The following is an 18,466-nucleotide window of genomic DNA, read 5'->3' on the forward strand; positions in this document are numbered from 1 at the left end:
AATCAAAGGTATCTGATAGACCATTGGATGGTGACCAGAATCCAAAGCATGCCACATTATGATGAACCTTAGTAGTAAAATTAAGATCCAAATTACAACATTCCTCAAATTATGTCTTAATGGTTTTGAGCTCTCCTAACCTCAAACCTCTGTGGTCGTGAAATAGATCTAGAGCATCACCAAATTAGCAAATTAACAAGACATGAACAGTTTGACCACAAATTGACCTCTCTACCAAGTGTCTTTTAAACTGGTATCATAGGCTTCCTGACCCTCTTCTTTTACCCTAAGTAGTATGCACCTTTTCTGTAACTCTTTTTGATTGCAATTCTAAGAACACAAACATAGATTGTTTAAGAAATCCCACTCTTCTGTATCATTATCTTTTACTTTATGTCAAATATACATAATCTAAGGTGAACCAAAAGCCCAAGAGGAGCTAAATCTGTTACCTATTCATAATATTCACAGCTTTGTTTTGGAAGATATTATTTCCTTCTTTTACTGACAGTCCTCAATTGTCTATTTGCCTAAGCACATCAACTATCACCCCATAAAAACTTAGCACTAGGGCTAGGCTAGGGTCTCTTTTCTATGTGATTACAGCCTAAGGAATGAGATTTTCTATGTTCTTTTACCTTTTTCTTACTTCTACCTTCTATTCCTTCACAATAATTCATTAAGAGCAACAGACACTATTGAGAAAGGGCCAGATAATATGGCAAGGTAGTTTTAGAGATACATCTAGCAGGAAAGAAGAAAAAGGATGCATATGTAAATAAAGTACTATGTTGGGTGATAAGAAAGAATTTATATAAGCATAGGAGCTGAAAAAAACTATTTACTACTTAGGAGTTAAGGTACACATGTATTTCCTTAATTCTGGAATCCTCATCAGTGCATAAAAGATTTCTATGATACCATGCTGTATTCTAACCTCCAACCTCCAACCTCCATAAAAATAAAAATCATGCCTGTCTGTCTCATCCCTATATCTTATATCCTTATTGAATCAAATGTTGGCTGGCATATAATAGCTGCTTGAGAAATATTTCTTTAATGTAGAAACTTAGATGTATCACAATTATTTTCTTGACATGTTCATGTCTTTTACTATATTCTGTGGTTATTGAAAATGTGTATTTCCAGAATCACAAAAAGCATCTGGCAAATGTTCAATTTTTTCCTGATCCATGAACAAATGAATCCTAATCAGAAATCCCTTGTATTTATCCAAAGTCCTGCTCTAACAGGCTATCCAAAATGTTTGTCATTCTGAATTCTCTTTGTTTTGATGTGTAGCCACTATGATAGAACTTTAAGTGTCTTGCTGTCTAAAGTAATAAATGAAGGTATCAGTTTATTTATTTGTTGTCTCAGTTTATGTAAAATGGTTCCTGGTGCTTAGAAGGCCCTAATCTCAGATTATATGAATTTCTGACTTTTACACAAGATGTTACTCTGAGTTCACATTTACAGTACTGAGTCCAACTTAATTTTCAACTAAACTCATTCTCACTTTGCCTCATTTCCAGTTACAAGTTGTTTTCTTTCTTTCCCAATATTTCTAAGTCATGATTTGCTTTTAGTATTTATCTAAGTGTGCTCTGGCCTCTGCCAGGTAAGCCCCCTGATTGTTGATCAACCTATCTACTCCAGGAAATGTGTTTATACAGGATATCTGTAATTGCATATAGTAGTAAACTTTTCTACCTTTAAACTGTTACCAATTTTTGCTTAATTCAAATGTGTACATAGAAGAGTGAGGGAAGAACGTAGTCTTAGATATCTTTAAGACATATACAACTATGGGTCTAAATATAAGTTGTGAACTTATTGGCTGAAGTGAAGTGGATGAAGAATTATAGTAGCTGGCAGTGCTCTAAGAAGGCTTATCATTGTCTGTAAATGACATAAGACATGACTAAGTTCCTCATTCTCTTCTTCCATCTCATGTCTACTAACATTCCCCCAAACCCACTTTTGCCAAAATAGCTAATTGATGAGATGTTGAGATCTTTTGAGTGAAAGGATCGATATGGTTAGACTATCTATTAAACTAAAATTTGCTCATATATTTTAATCAGCCTGAACTAAAGGAAATATGAAAAGATTTTCCAGGACAAGTAGGAGGAAGCTGGGATGCCATTTAAAGTCTGTGTTTCAGGAGAAATTTCATCCATGTCCTTTCTGTAAATCTCTTCTCCATGACCTAGTGTTCACCTTTCACTGCCTCCTCATGTCTTCATGACTTTTAATTAATATCTAAACTCTCTGGGGAATGTCCTTGTTTCAATGATTCCATATTTATGGCCCTGAGACTCCATGCATCAAATGGTAGTAGTAAGCTAAATAAATATGCAAACTACATCTGTATATTAAAACTGTTCAAATGTACATGCTTTTGTAGAGAATAAAATACAAATTTCTTTAAGAGGTTTATAAATCCATTGTTGTTTATAATTATATATGTTCTCAGTTGAACTATGCTGAAAGTAAAAATACTATTGTGAGTTTATTCATATTTATATTAAAATGTGTCCTAAGACTGAGAATAGTAGAGAATGCCTAATTTAAATGATATCAGTAGGCTCAACCAAAATATAAACATCTAAAATGCACACATTCCATTAGTGTTCTACTTCTTGGAGTAGTATGTCATACAAGTATGTTCAAGTACAGACCATTACAACATTATTTACTGTTTGACATAAAGAGATTTCAACTCCATGCACAAAGAAACTAAGTGCCCATGATATGTGTATGATTTGATTTTTTAATTGTCCACAATAGCTAACACAGTATTTGGCGCTCAGAAAATAGCCAACACAATTACGGATATTAAAAGGATAGAATTTGAAATGTGATTATATTCTCAGAGTAAGGAATAAATAAGCATTTTTCATCTCAAAACAATTTATATAAATCAAGATTTTTAAGCATATGGTAGTATAACTAAATAATTCTTCCACATGTAGATTATACACTACTATTTTCTCTCCCCTGAGAAATTATAAGAGTCAGTTCAAAGAAACATGAAAAATTACATTTGACGATATTTCTTCTGGAGTTAATTTATGTTGGAGCATATGATATGACTTACATTTTCTTCAGACAACCTGTTTCCAAAGTTGTGACATGATTATTTAAGGGGTATAAAAATGACCATATAGCTTTCATTACTAAGATTCTTACCCACTAATCATCTATCCTATCTCATATCGTGTCACTTTTGAATACTCAAAATGAGTGAGAATGAAAAGATTCCAAAGCACTGTAGAATTCTTAGCATTTATATCAGTAGTACTTTTATGTTTCTTTATGTGATGCTTTAACTATTATCCATTAACCTTAGTTTACCCTCAATGAGGGCAGAGGCCAATACTCATACCCTCCATGTTATGTTCAGTGTATATCAGGGTGCTGGACTGGCACATTTAAGTGCTTGGAGATATTTTTTCAATGAATCAACACATTTTTATCTTAATCTGAGTTTTTAGCATATGCTCTAAAGGAAGTCTCATTAATTGTCCTTCTATACTATGCCTTTAGTTCTGGAAACTTCCAGAGAGTGATTGATGCCTCTTGTTTAGATAACAAACCTAGAAATTTAAGTATGAAGAGTTTTAGGATTTTTTTTTGATGGGACTGGAGTTTGAACTCAGGGCTTCACACTTGCAAAGCAGGTGCTCTATCACCTGAGCCAAATCTCCAGCCCCAGTTTTAGGACCTTAAAACAAAGTAGATATAAATTTGGTTACACATGGTGCTCAGATGTTTGGTTTTTATTATTCTGGATGTCTCTATAAAAGTTTTTGGGTTTTTTGACTGAGATTAAAAATTGAATCAGCAAACTTCAAGTAAAGCAGATTTTTTTCCACAATGTGAGTATGGCTGATCCAATCAGTTGATGGCCTTAATAAAACAAGAATGATTTTCCCATATAAGAATCAATTCTGAAAAAAAAAGAAAGAATTCTGGCAGCAGATTGTTTTTGGATTCAGATTGCAACATTTACCTGAATCTCTAGCCTGTTTGCCTATCCCTCAGATTAGGATATGTACCTCCATAATCACTAGTCAATTCCTTATAATAAAACTATCTTTCTGTATATATATATATATATATGAGTTATATATGTGTGTCTGTATGTATATATATAGATATATACATATCTACATATGTGGGACATACATGTCTCTCTCTCTCTCTCTCTCCATATATATATATATATATATATATATACAAACATGGGATATATATGTGTGTCTGTGTGTATAGCTAGTTATACTAGATATGGATATAGGTATAATCTCCAGATTCTCTCTTGAGAGCACTGCCCTAATACAGAAGGCAAGAAAAAGTCTACAATATTTAAGGCCTATTTTTGTTGAAGAGAATGTAACCATTGTAACTCAAATTACACACACTTGACCTTTGTTCTTGACTCTGTTTTTATTTATTAACAGTTATTAATTGCTTGTATAATGAAACACCTCTAATACTGGTGAGATTTAATGTTCAAATCCAAGAACAAAAACTCAAAATTATATATACATATATATTTCCTGACATAATAAAAATGACCATAATTTCTAACTCTTCTCTTAGAAGCAATAACTGCATACTTTCTCCTGAGTCTTATACCAGTTTCACTCTCAACCCCAGTGTGAGAATAAAGAGAGAGAAAAGATAGCAGGAAGAAGCAGAATTAGCCTTCATCCATTTTTAATACTTTGTAGGAGAACAGTAACCCTACTATAGCATTACACCAAGTCCTACTGGACTTCAAGAAACAGCTTCTTGGGTTTTTCAGAATAGCTTTCATTAGAAACCTCAGGAACTACAGTAAATTCAAATACTCACACCCTTTGCTTTCATAACACTATTTGGCTATGTTATATTCATGCTATACTTAAATAATTGTGCTTGAGAAACAAATTGAAGGTGTATTAAATTTCATTTTGATAGCTTCAGCCCAATATTCCAGATTCTTGTTTTCCTTTGCAATATTAGCTGCTCTTGTCACTTGAGCCATGCTACCAGCCCTTTTGTTTTACTTTATTTTTTGAGATAAGGTCTCAATAACTTTTGCCCAGGCTGACCTTGAACTTGAAATTCTCATGCATCCACCTCCTGAGCAGTTGGGATTACAGGCATGTGTTACCATGCCTGGACTCTCATGAGCTCTTGAGTTCTTTGATTTGATTATCATGTCATGAATATGTTCATCCAAATCATTAATAAGAATCATTAACAAAGTTATCTTAAACGAAAGTTCTCACAGGTTAAAACCATAATGTGACATCAGTTCACACCTGCACGATGACTATTATTTAAAAACAAACAGATGGCAAATATTGATGAGTATGTGGAGATACAAAAATTCTCACACACAGTTGGTGGCAATGTGAAATGGAAAACAGTATGGAGGTTCACCAAAAAGTAAAAAAGAGAATAATCATATGACCCACCAATCCTATGTTTGAGTATTTATCCAAAGAATTGACATCAGTATCAAAAAGAGATATTAGCACTTCCATGTTCACTGTAGCACTATTCACAATAGCCAAGATGTGAAATCAACCTAAATATGCAATGAGATATCTAAAATAGTCAAATGCATAGAAACAAGGGGTGCAATGGTGGTTGCCAGTGGCTGGAGTAGACAGAAAGTTTCAGTTAAGCAAGATAAGTTCTAGAGATCTGCAGTACTGTCCTTATACCTATAATCAACAGTGTTGGATTTCACACTTAAAATTTGTTAAAAGGGAAGATCTTATGTTAAGTCTTTTTACTACAATAAAATGGGATATTCTAAAAATTTTTTTTTAAAAAATGAGAGAGCTGGGCATGGTAGTATACACCTGTAATCCCAGAACTTGGAAGGTTGAGGTAGGAGGATCATGTGTTTAAGGTCAGCCTGAGCTACATAGCAAGACCCTGTCTCAATAAAACAAAACAAAGAAAAACAAAGCAAAGAATAAAAGGAGGGAAATGAAACAATGAAGAGTACTTTAATTTGCTTTTTAGAATACTTATTATGAAGCTTGAAACATTAAGAATAGTTTTAACACATCATGTTGTCATTTACTTATGTTTATGTTGTGCTACATTTAATTTCAAAGTCCTATCTAGAATTTCTGAAAATGTTTCATTTTCTTAATTATAAATCCAGCATATTGGCACTTCTGAAATTCAGCCCCCCCACAAAAAGTACTCTCTCTCTCAAGTCTGTAATTGTCTTTTTAAAAGGACTACTCGTTCAAACTGTTATAGACCAATTTAGTTCCAATATCTCCTTCCTATCCAAAATGCTATCAAGTTAGTTCAGCCAATTTGCATGATTATATATATTTATTTGCCTATGGTATTATAGAGAAACTGACATGATATCTTATACTAATCTTTATGAATTAATCCTCCACCTCAACCAATACTTGCCACATTATCAACACTACTAGGAATGGGAAAATCTTCAGTTTAAACACACCAAATTAAAATAGCAAAAATACTACAATTTAACAAAAATTTTCAATTATTATTATCTTCATTTGACAAACAAATAACATTTTGTTACAATTATTGACATTTAATAAATGAGCAAACTGAAGCTCTAAATGGTCAGTTGACTTACCAAGAATCACAAAACTAAATAAGCAGGATATATAGAAATAGAACATAGACCACCTGATTAAGAAGGATTTTTATATGGTATACTAAACTGCCTCACTATGGAATATGCTTTTGCAGATGAATAAATAAGATGAAGGCTCTAAAAATGCCTTATTCATGTGATAGCAAGAGTAATATAGTTAGGAGTGGTGACAAAAACCTGTAATCATTTCACTGGAGAGGCTGAGACAAGAGGATTCTGAGTTTGGAGCCAACCTGTGCTACACAGACAGTTTGAGGTCAACCTGGGTTACACAGTGAAACCTTCTCTCAAAAAAGACAAAAAAAGGATAATCTACTTTTTCTAGAACTCTTACCAAACAAGTATCATATGTATTTACTAATTTCAAATGCTTTCTTAATAAAGTATTGTTTCACATCTCAATAGAAAGAAAACACTTCACCACCTATTTCTGGGAATAGTAGCATTCTTGTGATAAGAGGTGTTTATTTAGGACTCCTCCACACCTCCAGCCTGTGCATAGCATCTCCACTCCATGTTAAACAGAGAAACCAGGAGGGCTCCCACGCTGCCACCAGATGCCACTGCCCAGATAGCTTGGGATGACATAGACCACAAAGTGAGCTAAGCAGTATATGATACTCCCACAGACAACCCTGGGCCAGATCAGCATAGGCCCCTGGACAGACCAACCCCCACCCAGGGAAAAAAGAGAAAAAAACCTAAATAATAAGCAATAACAACAAAAAAGACATGTAGCAAAGAGTGCGGGGAGCCCTGAGCACTGAAATGGGGAGAGGGAAATCCTTCACAAGCCAGCTGGAGAAGGCAGGAGCAGCAGCACATGTCCAGCAACCAGGAGCAGGAAAGCTTGTAAAAGTGGTGGTGGGAAGAAAACTCCACAGGAGAGGGGGGAAGACCCACTTCCCACATGAGCTGTAAATAAACAGGCCAGCCTGAGAAAGCTGGTGCAGTGTCACCTCTCCCAGTGTGCTTGGAAAGGGGAAAGCTTGTACCGGTGGCTCACACCCAGGAGAACTTTAGTAAACAAAGCCTGAGGGGCTAGGTGAGTGTTAAGCTCACTCCTGAGATCTGCATAAATAAAGACTCCAGCAACATCAGGCTGACAGCAGTGGGCAGACAAGCCACAGCAGTAGATAGCCATTCACAGAACTATCTCCAGACTCCTTTTTTGTCTCCCTACCTTTGATGAGACAACAACCCAACTACACCTGCATGCTGAAAAACTTACTGAAACTGTATTGCATTTGAACTAGGGGCACATTGTGGGGGTTTTTTTGTTTGTTTTGTTTTTTTCCACTTTGATGAGACAATGACAGAACTACTTCTGAGATACCATCTCCAGGATTGGAGGCTGAGGGAGAAGATGAAAATTATTAAGACTGAAACTTTATTCCATTTGAACTTGGAGATTTTTCTTTTTTAATTTTTTTCATTTATTTATTTTTTATTTTGATTTTTTATATTCAATCCTCTCTCTGTCTCTCTAATGCCTGTTCAGCTTACTGTTGATTCGTACACTGTCTCTCCCTGTTTATATCTTTGAAATTTTTTAGGTTTTTTGTTTGTTTTATTTTTTTCTACTTATTTGTTTATTTGTTATTCCCTTTTTCTTTAACTTCTTTGCTTTCCATCTTCTCTCACCCTTCCATTTTAAATATCACCATTGTTATTATTACAAGCTAGAAAATACTTAATTGCACACAGTACAGGGACAATAACAACACCAAGGGCAATGACAGGAAGACAGAAAAAACAGAGAAACCAGTTTCCCCACAGCAAAAAATTAGTACAGGAGCCAGAGGGAAATGAAGAAAACAGATATTCAGATCCAGACTCCAACAAAATGATGAACTATGCCAAAGAACCCAATGAAGCTCACAAGAACAGTCTAAAAGAAGAAATACTACAGGTAATCAATGAGAATTTTATACAGATGATACTGGATTTAGTCAACCAAAATGTACAGGAGACACTCAAGATATTCCTAGACAAAAATAGAGAATTTGAAAAAGCACAAGAAATAAAAGAAATCATAGAAGCACTGTATAAACACCAAAGTGAAACAAAGAACTTGATTAATAAAGAGATAAATGAACTCAGGACAAAAATAAAGAATATTAAAGAGGAAGCGACTCAAGATATGGAAAAAACTCAGAAAAAAGAATGAAACAGAATTGCAAAACAAAACGGAAGGCCAATCCAGCAGAATAGAACAAACAGAAGACAGATTCTCAGAATTCAAAGATGAAATGGTAATTAAAGGAAAAACTGAAGAACTATTAGTTAAACAACTCAAGACCTGTGGGAAAAAATGCAAGAGCTCAACGATTCCATCAAAAGAGCAAACCTGAGAATCATGGGCATTGAAGAAGGAGAAGAGGTGCAAGCAAAGGGAATGTGTAATATATACAACAAAATAATAACAGAAAATTTCCCAAATCTAGAAAAATCTATTCCCATACAGATGCAAGAGGCCTCCAGAACACCAAACAGACCAGATCAAAATAGAACTACCCCATAGCATATCATCATTAAAACAACAAGTACAGAAACTAGAGAAAGAATACTGAAGGCTGTAAGAGAGAAAAAACAAATAACAACAAAGGTAAACCCATCAAAATCACAGCAGACTTCTCAACAGAAACATTAAAAGCAAGAAGAGCATAGGATAAGATCTTCTGGGCACTGAATGAAAATAACTTCAACCCCAGGATACTCTACCCAGCAAAACTATCATTCAAAATAGATGAGGCAATAAAAGTCTTCCATGATAAGCAGAAACTAAAACAATATGTGACCACAAAGCTACCACTACAAAAAATTCTCCAAGGGATTCTGCACACAGAAAGTAAAACCAACATAACCATGACAGGACAGCCAGCACCAAACTACAGGAATAGAAAAAGCAAGAAAGTAGAGAGTAACCTCAACTTAGGTACACACAATCAAACCTTCAAATAAGGAAGACAACTAAATGATAGGAATCACCACATACCTATCAGTACTAACACTTAATGTTAATGGACTTAATTCCCCATTAAAAAGGAAGATCCAACAATTTGTTGCTTACAGGAGACTCATCTCACCGACAGAAATAAGCACAGGCTTAGGATGAAGGGCTGGAAGAAGATTTATCAAGCCAATGGCCCCCCAAAACAGGCAGGAGTAGCAATACTAATCTCTGACAAAAAGACATCAAACTTACATTGATCAAATGAGATAAAGAAGGACATTCCATACTAATAAAAGGGGAAATAGACCAAAAGGAAATAACAATCATCAACCTATATGCACCCAATGTCAATGCACCCAATTTCAGTAAACATACCCTGAAGGACCTAAAAGCAAATATTAACTCCAATACAGTGGTCGTGGGAGACTTTAGCACCCCATTATCATCAATAGATTGATCATCCAAACAAAAAATCAATAAAGAAATCCTAGACCTAAAATATACAATAGATCAAATGGACCGACTTGATGTCTACAGAACATTTCATCCAACTTCTACACAATATACGTTCTTCTCAGCAGCCATGGAACCATCTCCAAAATAGATCATATCCTAGGGCACAAAGAAAGCCTCAGCAAATATAAGAAAATAGAAATTATACCATGCATTCTATCTGATCACAACGCAATAAAACTAGAACTCAACAACAAAGACAAAAAACATGCAAACTCCTGGAAACTGAATAACTCATTGCTTAATGAACAATGGGTCATTGACAAAATAAAAGAGGAAATTAAAAAGTTCCTGGAAGTCAATGAAAATGAAAACACAACCCACCGGAACCTATGGGACACAGCAAAGGCAGCCCTGAGAGGAAAGTTCATACCCATGAGTGCATATATTAAAAAAACTGAAAGATCCCAAATCAATGACCTAAGATTACATCTCAAAGTCCAAGAAAAACAAGAACAAGAAAATCCCAAAACAAATAGGAGAGAAATAATTAAAATAACAGCTGAATCAATGAAATAGAAACCAAAAAAACCATACAAAGAATTAATGAAACAAAAAGTTGGTTCTTTGAAAAAATACACAAGATTGACAGAGCCCTGGCAAACTTGACTAAAATGAGGAGAGAAAAAACCCAAATTAGTAGATCAAGAATGCAAAAGGGGAGATAACAACAAATACCATGGAAGTCCAGGAAATCATCAGAGACTACTTCAAGTACCAATATTCAAACAAATTCAAAATCTTAAAGAAATGGACAGATTTCTAGGTACATATGATAATCCAATATTGAACCAAGAGGCTATTAATCACCTGAAAAGATCTATAACAAAAAATGAAATTGAAGCAGCAATCAAGAGTCTCCCCAAAAAGAAAAGTCCAGGACCTGATGGATTCTCTGCTGAATTCTATCAGACCTTTAAAGAAGAACTGATACCACCCCTCCTTAAATTGTTCCACAAAATAGAAAGGGAAGGAAAACTGCCAAACACATTTTATGAAGCCAGTGTTACACTTATCCCAAAACCAGGCAAAGATACCTCCAAAAAGGAGAACTATAGGCTAATCTCTTTAATGAACATTGATGCAAAAATCCTCAATAAAATAATGGCAAACCGAATTCAACAATACATCAAAAGATCATTCACCATGACCAAGTAGGCTTCATCCCAAGAATGCAGGGGTGGTTCAACATAGGAAAATCAATAAACGTAATAAACCACATTAACAGAAGCAAAGACAAAAACCACTTGATCGTCTCAATAGATGCAGAAAAAGCCTTTGATAAGATCCAACACCATTTCATGATAAAAGCTCTAAGAAAACTAGGAATAGAAGGAAAGTACCTCAACATTATAAAAGCTATATATGACAAACCTACAGCCAGCATTATACTTAACGGAGAAAAACTGAAACCATTCCCTCTAAAATCAGGAACCAGACAAGGATGCCCACTACCTCCACTCCTATTCAACATAGTACTGGAATTCCTAGCCAGAGTATTAGGCAAGAAGAAGGAATAAAAGGAATACAAATAGGTAAAGAAACTGTCAAAATATCCCTATTTGCAGATGACATGATCCTATACCTTAAAGACCCAAAAACCTCTACTCAAAAGCTCCTAGACACCATCAATAGCTATAGCAAGGTAGCAGGATATAAAATCAACATAGAAAAATCATTAGCATTTCTATACACTAATAATGAACAAACTGAAACAGAATATATGAAAACAATTCCATTTACAATAGCCTCAAAAAAAGTCAAATACTTAGGTGTAAACCTAACAAAGGATGTGAACGACCTCTACAAGGAAAACTATAAACTTCTGAAGAAAGAGATTGAGGAAGACTATAGAAAGTGGAGAGATCTCCCGTGCTCATGGATTGGTAGAATCAACATAGTAAAAATGGCTATACTCCCAAAAGTAATCCACATGTTTAATGCAATTCCCATCAAAATTCCAATGACATTCATTAAAGAGATTGAAAAATCTACCGTGAAATTTATATGGAAACACAAGAGGCCACGAATAGCCAAGGCAATACTCAGTCAAAAGAACAATGCTGGAGGTATCACGATACCTAACTTTAAACTATATTACAAAGCAATAACAATAAAACAGCATGGTACTGACACAAAAACAGAGATGAAGACCAGTGGAACAGAATAGAGGACCCAGATATGAAGCCACACAACTATAACCAACTTGTCTTTGACAAAGGAGCTAAAAATATACAATGGAGAAAAGACAGCCTCTTCGACAAAAACTGCTGGGAAAACTGGTTAGCAGTCTGCAAAAAACTGAAACTAGATCCATGTATATCACCCTATACCAATATTAACTCAAAATGGATCAAGGATCTTAATATCAGACCACAAACTCTAAATTGATACAGGAAAGAGTAGGAAATACTCTGTAATTAGTAGGTATAGGTAAAAACTTTCTCAATGGAACCCCAGCAGCACAGCAACTAAGAGATAGCATAGATAAATGGGACTTCATAAAACTAAAAAGCTTCTGCTCAACAAGAGAAATGGTCTCTAAACTGAAGAGAACACCCACAGAGTGGGAGAAAATATTTGCCAGCTACATATCAGACAAAGGACTGATAACAAGAATATATAGGGAACTTAAAAAACTAAATTCTCCCAAAATTAGTGAACCAATAAAGAAACGGGCAAGTGAACTAAACAGAACTTTCTCAAAAGAAGAAACTCAAATGGCCAAAAAACACATGAAAAAATGCTCACCATCTCTAGCAATAAAGGAAATGCAAATGAAAACCACGCTAATGTTCTACCTCACCCCGGTAGAATAGCCATCATTAGCAACACCACTAATAACAGGTGTTGGCAAGGATGTGGGGGGAAAAGGAACCTCTTACAGTTCTGGTGGTAATGTAGACTGGTACAACCACTCTGGAAAAAAATTTGGAGGGCACTTAAAAAGCTAAACATTGATCTACCATATGATCCAGCAATACCACTCTTGGGGATATACCCAAAAGACTGTGACACAGGTTTCTCCAGAGGCACCTGTACACCCATGTTTATTGCAGCACTATTCACAATAGCCAAGTTATGGAAACAGCCAAGATGCCCCACTACTGACGAATGGATTAAGAAAATGTAGTATTTATACACAATGGAATTTTAGGCAGCCATGAAGAAGAATGTTATCATTCGCTGGTAAATGGATGGAATTGGAGAACATCATTCTGAGTGAGGTTAGACTGGCCCAAAAGACCAAAAATCGTATGTTCTCCCTCATATGCAGACATTAGATCAAGGGCAAACACAACAAGGGGATTGGACTTTGAGCACATGATAAAAGTGAGAACACACAAGGGAGATATGAGGATAGGTAAGACACCTAAAAAACTAGATAGCATTTTTTGTCCTCAACACAGAGAAACTAAAGCAGATACTTTAAAACAACTGAGGCCAACAGGAGAAGGGGAGCAGGAACCATAGAAAAGGGTAGATCAAGAAGAATTAACCTAGAAGGTAACACACATGCACAGGAAATCAATGAGAGTCAACTCCCTTTATAGCTATCGTTATCTTAACTGGCAAAAACCCTTGGTCCTTCATACTCTCTCTTCAACAAAATTAGAGATAAGGGCAAAATAATTTCTACCGGGTATGGAGGGGGCGGGGGGGGTAAGAGAAGGGGTAGGGAAAGGGGGGAGAAATGACCCAAACATTGTATGCACATATGAATAAAAAAAGAAAAAGAAAAGAGGTACTTATTTAATTCCTGTAGAAATTCTACCACCGTGAGTGAGCTTCTTAAACATGCTTTTGAAGTTAATCCACTAAAATTCATTTTTAAATATAAAAGTTAAAGTTTAACAAAAATTGTTGCATTTTAAGGTATAATTATCAAATCCTTTGGGTATGAGTCTTTAATCCACTTATTTACTGAGCTAATTTCCTTTTTTACTTTTCTGGTATCAATTTAGAAATGGCTTGAGGATCACCTTTTTGATTGATGACAGAAACATTTTCTTATTTCATTTTTATAGCTTGTCTTTTTTAGTGCTGTATATTAAATTATACATAGTAGAGGCACTTTCAATTTTCATTGCCCTTATATACTAAAGTATTTTTGATTTGCAGGAGTGTAAGCCTTAGGATAAAATTCAGATATTTACGTTTCAACATATGAAAAATCATAGAGTGAGCAAAACCATCCCAGAGACTAATTTATTTAAAACAATAATTCTTCTTCAATTTAACATGGCATAGACATAGCCTTGTTTAGGAGTAGAGACCAGTGCCAAGTCATGTTAGACCTTATATTACAACACAATTAGTTTAGAACTAATGTAATGGTTTCCCATGAATAAGCTTGCCAATCCTCTGACGGGTCCAAAAGCAGAGATTTTGCCACTGTTCATTCTGCTTCATTTATACAAGGAGGAAAACTATTTAATTATGCTTAAGTATGCCAAGACTGATCTAAAATACAAAGTCAAAATATAAGAAATAACTTACAACCACCCCCATCAAACAGCCACCATCAGCAACTTCACAAACCTTTCTTTCCATATTGACAATCTACTTCTCTAATTCTTTCTCCTCCCGGCTGAGAATTCCTACCTGTTTTAACTTCACCTTGGGGATGTGCCTCTAATATCCTCATCTTCTTCTTACTATTCCTTGATTTTTAACTTCTCTTCCCAATGACCTGGTACTTTGGCCCATTTCCTGATCATACGTTTTACTTTGTGGTTTTATTTTGGTGTTCTTCATCCCGGAACACATAGAATGCTAATGATCACTGTGTCAGAGTAACTCAGTAGAAGAACCTTACTCTAAGTAGCTATTACTTTATCACGATCTCCTGAACCATCAGGTTATTAAGTCAACAGCCCATTTGACATGGTCTGAGAAAGAATTGACTCTTTTTAGGATTACAAATTCTAAAATCATGTTAAAAGTGAGAACTTGCTACATACTAGTACTCTATCCCCTTTACTTAAGCACATACTGTCACAGTATGAGACAAAGCATTTGAGTTTGCATATCTTACTTAGCAGTATAAATGATGAAGTCAGCAGCAAATGTTAGGCACAGATAACAAAAGAAAATTGGAAATTCTTCATTGAATAACCTTAAAATAGTTAGAGGTTCATTCATCTTGTGAGTAGTTATGAACTGTAGAGTGAATTAATAGCATCCTGAGTTTTCTTCTAGCCTTCTGGCTCTATTACCTTATTTATTTTGTCGATGGAAACAGTCTTGTGTATATAAATCAGATTGCCAATGCTGTTCATTTTGGTGCAACATAAACATTATAATTCATTTCTCATCACAAATTGTAGGTTGTGGAAAGACAAAAATCAATGAAAAAAAGTTGCTGCAGATCTTCTGCTTACAATAAAATAAACAACCATTATTAAGAAAAGCAAAAGTATTTGTGCTCAAGAGATTCAGGCAGCAAAACATAACCAGAGTAAACTTTGGATTTTTATTTTAAAAAATCAAATGAAGCACTGTGTCTTCCACAGAGATAAAAAAATATGGCTTTTGTGAAATAAAGAATTTCTGGGATAACTATCTGCCAAAGTGTCAAAGATGACTTCCTGTTTATTATTAGTCATCTTGTTGGGTATTCTGTTTGTTCATTTTTGACTGTTTTCAAAGACGAAAATCCATGCAAGTGAATCACAATTGTATCTGTGCTTATGTCTGAAAAGTTCAAGGGCATGTGACTGTGTCATTTTCATCTCTATTTTTAAAATACATTGAGTCCATGACTCACTAAATATGTTGTTGAATAAATAAATGATCATGCAGATGATAAAAATTAAAGACATCCCTAGTCAAGTCATTAATGAACTTCTACCATGTTCTAATTTGCACTGGGTATTCTGAAGGATATTAAAACAATATTTGATATGGCTTACCACCACCAAGAACTTATCCTACCCAGAATATTTTTGTTCAAATGAGAAATTTCTACTTACCTCCACATAACGCCAGTGTAGTTTCCCTGCATTGTCCTAATATTTGAAGATTAGACCTCAAAGACCAAAATGTATTTCTTTCATACCCCCACTCAAGTCCATTCATTTCCTGCATTTGATTTCTGTCCTTCATCTCACTTTTTTCTCCCCCCTTTCATTTTTCTTGAAATTTTTGAATGGGTTTCATTATTCTATTTTCATGCATGCATACAATGTACTTCAATCATATTCTCCTCCTTGACCTCTCTTTCCCTTCTCCTGCCTCCTGTTAGTCCCTCCCCTAAGGAGTCCCCTTTCATGATCATGTCTGCTTTTTTTTTCTTGTGATCTAGTTTTTGCATATGAGAGAAAATGTGGTATTTGTGTTTCTCAGTCTGGCTTATTTTGCTTACCACAATGATCTCTATTTCCATCCATTTTCCAGCAAATGACATAATTTCCTTCTTCTTTATGGCTGAATAATACTTCATTGGATATATATACCATATTTTTTCTTTATCCAGTTATCAGTTGATAGCCACCTAGGCTGATTCCATAACTTAGCTATTGTGAATAGTGCTCCAATAAGCATGGGTGTGCAGGTACCTCTATGTTATGTTGAGGCACATTCCTTCAAGTATATGTCCAGGAGTGGTATAACAGGATAATATGGCAACTCTATTTTTAGGGTTTTTTTTAGCAACCTCCATAACTATTTCCATTCTAATACAGCTATTTGCCATTCTGTACCTATATAAGCCTATGAAGTTATTCAGCCACTAAGACACAGGAAATATTATTGCAATAAGCACTGTCCTGATGTTGGGCTATGTTGCAGAAATGCATTCCTTGAGGTCAAAGCCTATTGTATGAGATTTCAAAGAAAATTTCATCTCAATTTAGGTCTCAGTGATATTATTGCCTTGCCAAACAAATCCTTACCTTGCTCCCCTTAATTTTTCATGTGAACCTTGGTTCCATTTTTTGGTCCCTCCTTCCAGATTTTGTGCAGCCCTGTGAGATACAACTGTCCTATTTTTTCTCTTTTGCACCTGTGCAAGTCCTAACACTGACCAGCTGGACAACATTCTTGTCGTTTGAAAATCTCTTCAATGATATTCTATTCTGTTTTCTTGTACATACTCTTCCTCTTCTACAAAGAACACAGGAGAGGCACCTGTGATAAATTATGTCAGGATTTCTTTTCACTCAAGTGAAAGGAAGGGATTTGTCTTTCCAACTCCAAGATTGATCTATAAGTCTGTGATTCCACCACCATCCCCTCAGTCTCTGCGAGAATTGAAAAATGTCTTTTTTTTCAGGAAAACTGAGAAAGGAATGTCAAAATGAAGGTTACTACGGGATGTGAATGACTGCTCTTTCAACTTTCATACTTTGGAGCTTCTTATGGTGACCCTAAAAGCCATAAAGGCAAAGAGAACAATAATTACACATAAAATGAGAAGCATAAAAGCCAGGCTGAATTGCAGCTTCTAGTTCTATGACCTTAGTTATGCAACATACACTTGAAGTAACTGGGCTTTGTGAGCCAGAAATTGAGACAAATGTTCTGTCAAAGAGTTAGAATATTTGAAATTACAACTGTCTCTGAAAATCCAGTTCCATGAGGAATATAAGGCAGGTATTATTTTCTCCATTTGTCAGAAAATGGAAACCTGGAAAAATTTAATGGAGGAAGCATAGGAAAAACAGATACTAGATGACAGAGCCCACATTCTCTGCCCCCAGGCCAGTGTTCGTTCAACTGTTGGTTAGTTTCTGCCTCCCCTGATCAAGACCTTAAAAACTAAATAGCTAATGAATTTCCAAGTCACATCTCCCTTTCAAATATGCATTAAAATTCCTAAATAAAAATGCATAATTATATTAAAGAAATAATTAGCATTATGTGGGAAAGGTCCTTACTCCAAAAGTTTTAGTCAGCAATTATTGTGCCTCAGATAAATGTCTTGAGCTTTGATACTGACACTGAACAAAGGCACATTAAAAGTTGACATAAAAGGAAAAAAATTGATGGAAAAAACACTTAAATCAGAAATTGTGAATGGAATTTAATATAGCAATCTTTAAATATAGCAATTCATTATTTCTACTACTTTTGTAAAACTTGTTTTTTTTTTTTAATTTTATTTATTTATTTATTTTTTCATTTTTCTTTTATTATTCATATGTGCATACAAGGCTTGGTTCATTTCTCCCCCCCTGCCCCCACCCCCTCCCTTACCACCCACTCCACCCCCTCCCGCTCCCCCCCTCAAAACCCAGCAGAAACTATTTTGCCCTTATCTCTAATTTTGTTGTAGAGAGAGTATAAGCAATAATAGGAAGGAACAAGGGGTTTTGCTGGTTGAGATAAGGATAGCT

The sequence above is a fragment of the Castor canadensis genome, chromosome X (assembly GCF_047511655.1).
Source record: "Castor canadensis chromosome X, mCasCan1.hap1v2, whole genome shotgun sequence".
Classification (NCBI taxonomy): domain Eukaryota; kingdom Metazoa; phylum Chordata; class Mammalia; order Rodentia; family Castoridae; genus Castor; species Castor canadensis.